We start from the raw sequence: 6,276 nt of genomic DNA, 5'->3' as shown, positions 1-6,276 counted from the left end.
CACAGAGATTCAGAAGGGGTTGTCCGACTAATGGACAATCCATTTAATCCATAATTTCCATAATTTGTTCCAGTTTGACTGGTGTAGTTTTACTAAAGGGTTATTTTCAATATGGCAAAAGCCAGAGCATTGCGGTTGGGTATAGGAGATGCCAGATATTTTTTGAGGATTCACTCATTCTGTGCATTACCCTGCTAGATTGCAGAACTTTAAGCCGCAAAAGGGTCCTCACCCTGGACTTTGCCTAACCAGCCATGGACTCTACCACAAGTTCCCTATGGATTTTTCCCCAATTCCCACATCGACTGTGTCCTTACCCTAGGACTATTATTGGGGGGATGGACAACCCAATGTCCCAAATGGGTTGAAGACAGATGGACTGTGCCCATGGAACATTTGGGCTGCTATTGCGTCGGCACTGAGGGCCCCCACATAAAGAACTTGGGCACTTTTTTCTGGGGTCCAAACCCAGTGGGACAAGGTTGTGCTGATGCAAGAGAGGGGAAGACATCATCCACCTTCCGGAGGAAAGACTGTTGTTGTCTATGTTGTGTGTGATGTAATTGGTGCTTTACAAGTGTCAGAATGATCAAAGGCGACCATTGTTAAAGTGTGGAGGAATGTAAAAATGGTGGACTATGGCTATTGCATTCTTACCCCTGAAGACACCAATCGCATTATTGTCATGTAATGTGAACAATGTCGTGGGTCTTTTTGTAAATATGGTGTCATATGAATTGTAATGTGATGTAGCGAGTGATAAGTGTTAGTAATGATTTGTACAGTATAAGGCATAATGTATAGTAAGTAAAAGTCTGGATCCGCGCAGTTTCAAAGTTGCCCGGGTGCCAGACCCGGGCCCGAGATTCCGGGAGTTTGATCCGGATCCGACACTGGGGAAATTAAAAAAAAAATAAAGGAAAAAGAGAGAAAACAAGAATGAAGTGAGCGTTTCATACTTACCAAGGCTCCATCCCAGCTGTACACTACTCCTAGGCGGCTGTCGCACTGCTCCTGCGACCTCCACTCATCATTGCTCATACATATGCACTGCTTTCCCGCCCGCTCACCGGCTGGCCTGGCCTCTGTGATTGATTGCAGTCAGACGTGCCCCCAGCCTGTGTGACAGCGTCTGTTTTCAACTAATCACAGGCGCTGTCTGAATCATGAAGCAGACCGTTCAGGCTGAGCAGAGGAGGACACATCGCGGGCGCAGCTCATGACTATCAAGGTATTATTATTATTATTTATTATTATAGCGCCATCAATTCCATGGCGCTTTACATGTGAAAGGGGTATACATAATAGGGACAAGTACAATAATCATAAACAATAACAAGACACAGACAGGTACAAGAGGATAGAGGTTACTGACCGCGAAGGCTCACAGTCTACAACGGATAGGTGAGGATACAGTAGGTTAGGGTAAAGCTGATTGTGCGGCGCTGCATCAGACTGAGGGTTACAGCAGGTTGTAGGCTTGTTGGAAGAGGTGGGTCTTCCTTTTGAAGCTTGTCAAGGTAGGCGAGAGTCTGATGTGTTGTGGCAGATCATTCCAGAGTATGGGGGAGGCACGGGAGAAATCTTGGATGCGATGGTGGGAAGAGGAGATGAGAGGGGAGTAGAGAAGGAGATCTTGTGAGGATTGAAGGTTACATGCAGGTAAGTACTGGGAGACTAGGTCAGAGATGTAGGGAGGAGACAGGTTGTGGATGGCTTTGTAGGTCATGGTTAGGGTTTTGAACTGGAGTCGTTGGGCAATGGGAAGACAGTGAAGGGATTGGCAGAGAGGAGAGATCGGGGAGTACCGGGGTGACAGGTGGATAAGCCGGGCAGCATAGTTTAGAATAGATTGTAGGGGTGCGAGACTGTTAGAAGGGAGGCCACAGAGCAGGAGGTTGCAATAATCCAGGCGGGAGATAATAAGGGCATGTACTAGGGTTTTTAAAGCTTCTTGGGAAAGGAATGTACGGATCCGGGAAATATTTTTGAGTTGAAGACGGCAGAAGGTGAAGAGGGCTTGGATGTGTGGCTTGAAGGATAGAGCAGAGTCTAAAGGTACTCCCAGGCAGCGAGCACATGGCACTGGGGAAAGTGAGCAGCCATTGACATTGATGGATTAAAGAGGTTGGTTAGGGTTGGGATGAAGACTGTGGTGAGATTGGGGATGAGGTGGGATGGGAGTGGATCAAGCAGGCAGGTTCTGAAATGTGATCTTGAGAGTAGAGTGGAAAGATGATCTTCCGACATGGTGGAGAAGCTGGATTTGGAGGAAGAAGGCTGAGTAGTGGTGGGGAGTGGCTGTGGTGGTTGTTTGCTAAAGCTTGCTCTGATGTTGTCAATCTTCTGCTTGAAGAAAGAGGCAAAGTCTTCAGCTGAGATGAGAGGAGAGGGAGGTGGTGCCAGGGGACGGAGGAGAGAGTTGAAAGTGTTGAATAGCTGTTTAGGGTTGTGGGAGAGAGAGGATATGAGGGATGAGATTCTTATACTAAGAATGTCCTTCATTGCCTAAAGCAACCAATCAGAGCTCCTTGACCTGTAACAAAATAGAAGCAGCCCTGTGATTGGTTGCTATAGGCCACCTTAAAAATATCCTGGGTAAATGTCAAAACAGCCAATATATTACGTCAAACATCCAAACAGTTTCTGTGTGTGTCTCTTTCTCTGTGTGTCTTTTTCTGTCTGTCTCTTTCTGTGTGTGTCTCTCTTTTTGTGTGTCTGTCTTTCTGTGTGTGTCTCTTTCCCTGTGTGTCTCTTTCAGTCTGTGTCTCTTTCTGTGTGTGTCTCTCTTTCTGTGTGTTTCTCTCTTTCTCTGTGTGGCTTTCGGTGTGTGTTTCTGTGTCTCTTTCTGTGTATGTATTTCTTTCTGTGAGTCTCTTTCTGTGTGCATGTCTCTCTTGGTGTATATGTGACGCCCCTGGAGTATCAGGTCGTCACAGGGTACTGCACGCTCTCTCTCTTTAGTGCAGTGTTCAAATCCCTCATGGTTCCGGGTCCCCATCTTACAGTGCTGCCTCCAACAGCAAATCAAATCCTAGATACACCCTGCACCACACCCACCAGGCACATCAGTGGATGCCTTGAGCGGAATAGAGTCATCCACATAGGGGTCAGGGAGGGGAAGTGAGGAGTGTAGAAGTGAAGTGGAAGAGGAGAAGGGAGGTAGCCCTCGAGCTGAGAAGAGCTCGGAGGAAACCGGGAGTAGTGGCTCCCAGGAACAGCTGACTAAGTTGCAGACGGTGGTCTAGGCCTAGAGGAGTCGGACCCCTGGTCGCAGGGGATTAAGGCTAGGTGCCTGGACCTGTCAAAGAGGATGGTCAGCAGCCTGGTCCTATCACTGATCTGGAACTGAAGGCACGGAGGGGTACACGGACCCTAGGTCGGGGAGAAGCTTCAGGCAACCCGGCAATTAACCTGCGGAGAACGGAGCGTTTATGGACTGTTCTCACTAGCTCCAGAATCAGTGCACTAGCACAATGAGGGGGATAGGGCCTTCCACATAAGCAGCTCACTAAAATCCCAAGCGTGAGCCCTGAGAGCAGGCACCCACACTTAGCCACAGTGGGGAATGGGGCCCGGCAAGTTCCAGACTACTGAGCCACTATGGTGAATTTAAACTTGGTGCCAGGAGGCAGGTCATGGATCACCAGGCAGCACTGCAGGGGACGGGACCTGGACGAGCTCCCCTTGAGAGGCAACGGCCCCCAGAGACTTGGTTTACCCGGTTGTCAGCGTATGGTGATTGGCTGAGTGAGTACCTGAGTGATTTCCCCTTCACGGAACCCAGTAGCATCATCCAGAGTCCTGGGGCTAACGACACCTGGCTGCCCCACTCCATCACCCCGGCAAGCGGCGGTACTCCCAGTTACCGCACACCACGAGTGGCGTCACGAACTATAATTCCCCTGTAAATATTCCCCCTTTTATTTTAGAGTGTGGCCCCTAAGCCCCCGGGTCCGGAGACCCTCAAGCCACGAACGGACACTACCCACCAGATCCGAGCGGTTTGATCCGCTGCTGGGGCGGCACATATATCCTTATATGTGTGTCTCTTTCAGTGTGTGTCTTTCTGTTCCCAGCTCTATTGACTTTAATGTAAGCAGGTTTTTTGGCGAATAACTGTAAAGCGCGGGGTTAAATTTACCCCTCAAAACATAATCTATGACGTTACCTGAGTCAAATGGGGTTTCTGTGCAAAATTTTGTGATTGTAAATGCGACGGTGCGGATTCCTTTAGTGGACATACATACACACACACACACACACACGTGGCGCCCTGGACTAGCCAGGTAGCCACAGACAAAACACCCCCACACCCCCACCCCCTGGACAGTTACATTAGTCAGACTAAAACCCTTGTTGCCTCCCTCCAGGGCCTGATGTCCACACCAGGTGGGGCGGAGCCAGGCGGTTGGCCCCACCCACCGAGGAGTTCACAGGCCTGGAGGCGGGAAAAGTGTCAGATCAGTTTAGGAGGTGAAAGTGAGAGGTCACGAACTGCGAGTGTCTGGGTTGGAGCCCAGGCACTGACAGCAAGGTTGGCAGATGGTGGTGGCCGTCTGCAAGAGTGACGGATCTCTGCAGAACCGTAGGACCGGGGTTGGACGGTGGCCCACCGGTACCGAATCGGGAACCAGAGTGAAGTTAAGCACACAGGCAGGGCCATCGAACCCCGACCAGGCTTGGAGCCGCCGATAATAGTCAAATCCGAGTGTGACAGGAACCCCAGGGGTTCCCTAACAACCAAGTCCCGTCAGAAGGCAACGTCCGCACTGTGAGGATATACAGCCACCGCCACAGGCTAGAGATCCAAGGGCCAGCGCCTGCGGGCAAAACGGGCTCCTCCGGCACCTATACGTCGGGGAGCAGACTACCGTTGGGAAGCCATCGGAGTCAACACAGTACACAAAGGTGCAGGGAAAGACAGCCACCATCACCTGTCCGGGGAAAGACACTGCAGCCGGCTGCGGGACCGGTCCATCCAGCCATTTGGTTTACCAGAGACTTTGTGCATCTCTTGCTGAGTGAGTACACCAGTGCCATCCGGCACCGCGCCGCGCTGTCCCTGCAACTCTGCACCTCACCAACCCTGCCTCCCCGTCACACCACCGGGCCCCGGGACCACCAACCCCTACCCACGGAGGGGGGAGAACAACATCCCAGCTGCTCCCTGCCGCCGCTCAAGTCCCCGGATCCAGCCCACCGCTCGAGCCACTGAGCAGCAGCAGCAGCGTCGGACCTGAGCATTAGGGAGCGTTGCGCCCCACCGCCCGCGACAACTTGGTGTCATGAACAGGATAGAACCGATCTACCTACCGGTAGAAGTGCGCCTTGCAGTCCCCGCCGGCGGCGTCCGGCCGAAAAATTTGAAGCGCCGCCATCTTTGTCGTGAAGATTTCCTGCTCGAACGTCTTCCCCGAGCAGGGAAGGCGCGAAAAATGAAGCCCCGCCCCCAAAGAGGAAGTGCTAGAAAGAACCAAGGGGGGGGGGCGGGTGAAAGCCTGCCTAATGTAGCCAAGGGCATAAAAAGTGGGGATGCCAGGACTCTGCAACATATCCGGTTCCTGGAACCCACAAGCAGCATGTCCCATCTGTCCGGCACCGCTGAAACCCCAGAGCCTGCGCCAGGAACAGTGGCGTGGGTGGAGGTCCGGACCGCACAGATGTGCAGCCGCCTGCAGGCCCAAGTGCAGTTCTTCTTGGAAGGATGGGTGGCCGACATGGCGGAAGTGGCGGCGGCCGTGCGGAGACGCGAGGTGGAGACACAGTTGGAGGAGCGGGTAAGCGACCCACGCCCCTGTGTCCCAGAAGGACCGGTCGCTGCGGCTGAGGGGCCCGGTCTGCGCCCGCTCACCCTGCTGCCTCCCCCGCTACCCGTATCGGTTGCTGCTACCTTGCCACTAGGCCCGCTACCCCCACCACCGGTAGCGGAGCTCCGCCCATCCACCCTGGAGGGCCAGTCTGTAAGCAATATCCGCAGACGACCCGTACCGTTGCCATGGAAGATCCAGCGGGAGGTGCCCATACGCGAGGAGGAGCCGTCGGCGGAAGTGTCCGCACCCAAGACCGTCCCGGCTCCGGTAGTCCGTCCAGCCCAGAAGGAGGCGAAGGTCCAGCCGGTGAGGATCCCTGTTCCCAAACCTCGGCTGAGGCTGCGCCGGGTCGCCGCTGCGAGGCAGCACCCCAGGCCACGTCACCGCGGGACCTTCCAAAAAGGGCGCCAGATGTGGGCAGCGTGAAGGAAGTTCCGCGGGGCCCGACCCGTGCGCGGGGGCA

This window comes from Anomaloglossus baeobatrachus, chromosome 2 (genome assembly GCF_048569485.1).
Source record: "Anomaloglossus baeobatrachus isolate aAnoBae1 chromosome 2, aAnoBae1.hap1, whole genome shotgun sequence".
Classification (NCBI taxonomy): Eukaryota; Metazoa; Chordata; class Amphibia; order Anura; family Aromobatidae; genus Anomaloglossus; species Anomaloglossus baeobatrachus.
The sequence above is the reverse complement of the archived record's forward strand: the minus strand, read 5'-3'. Positions refer to the sequence as shown.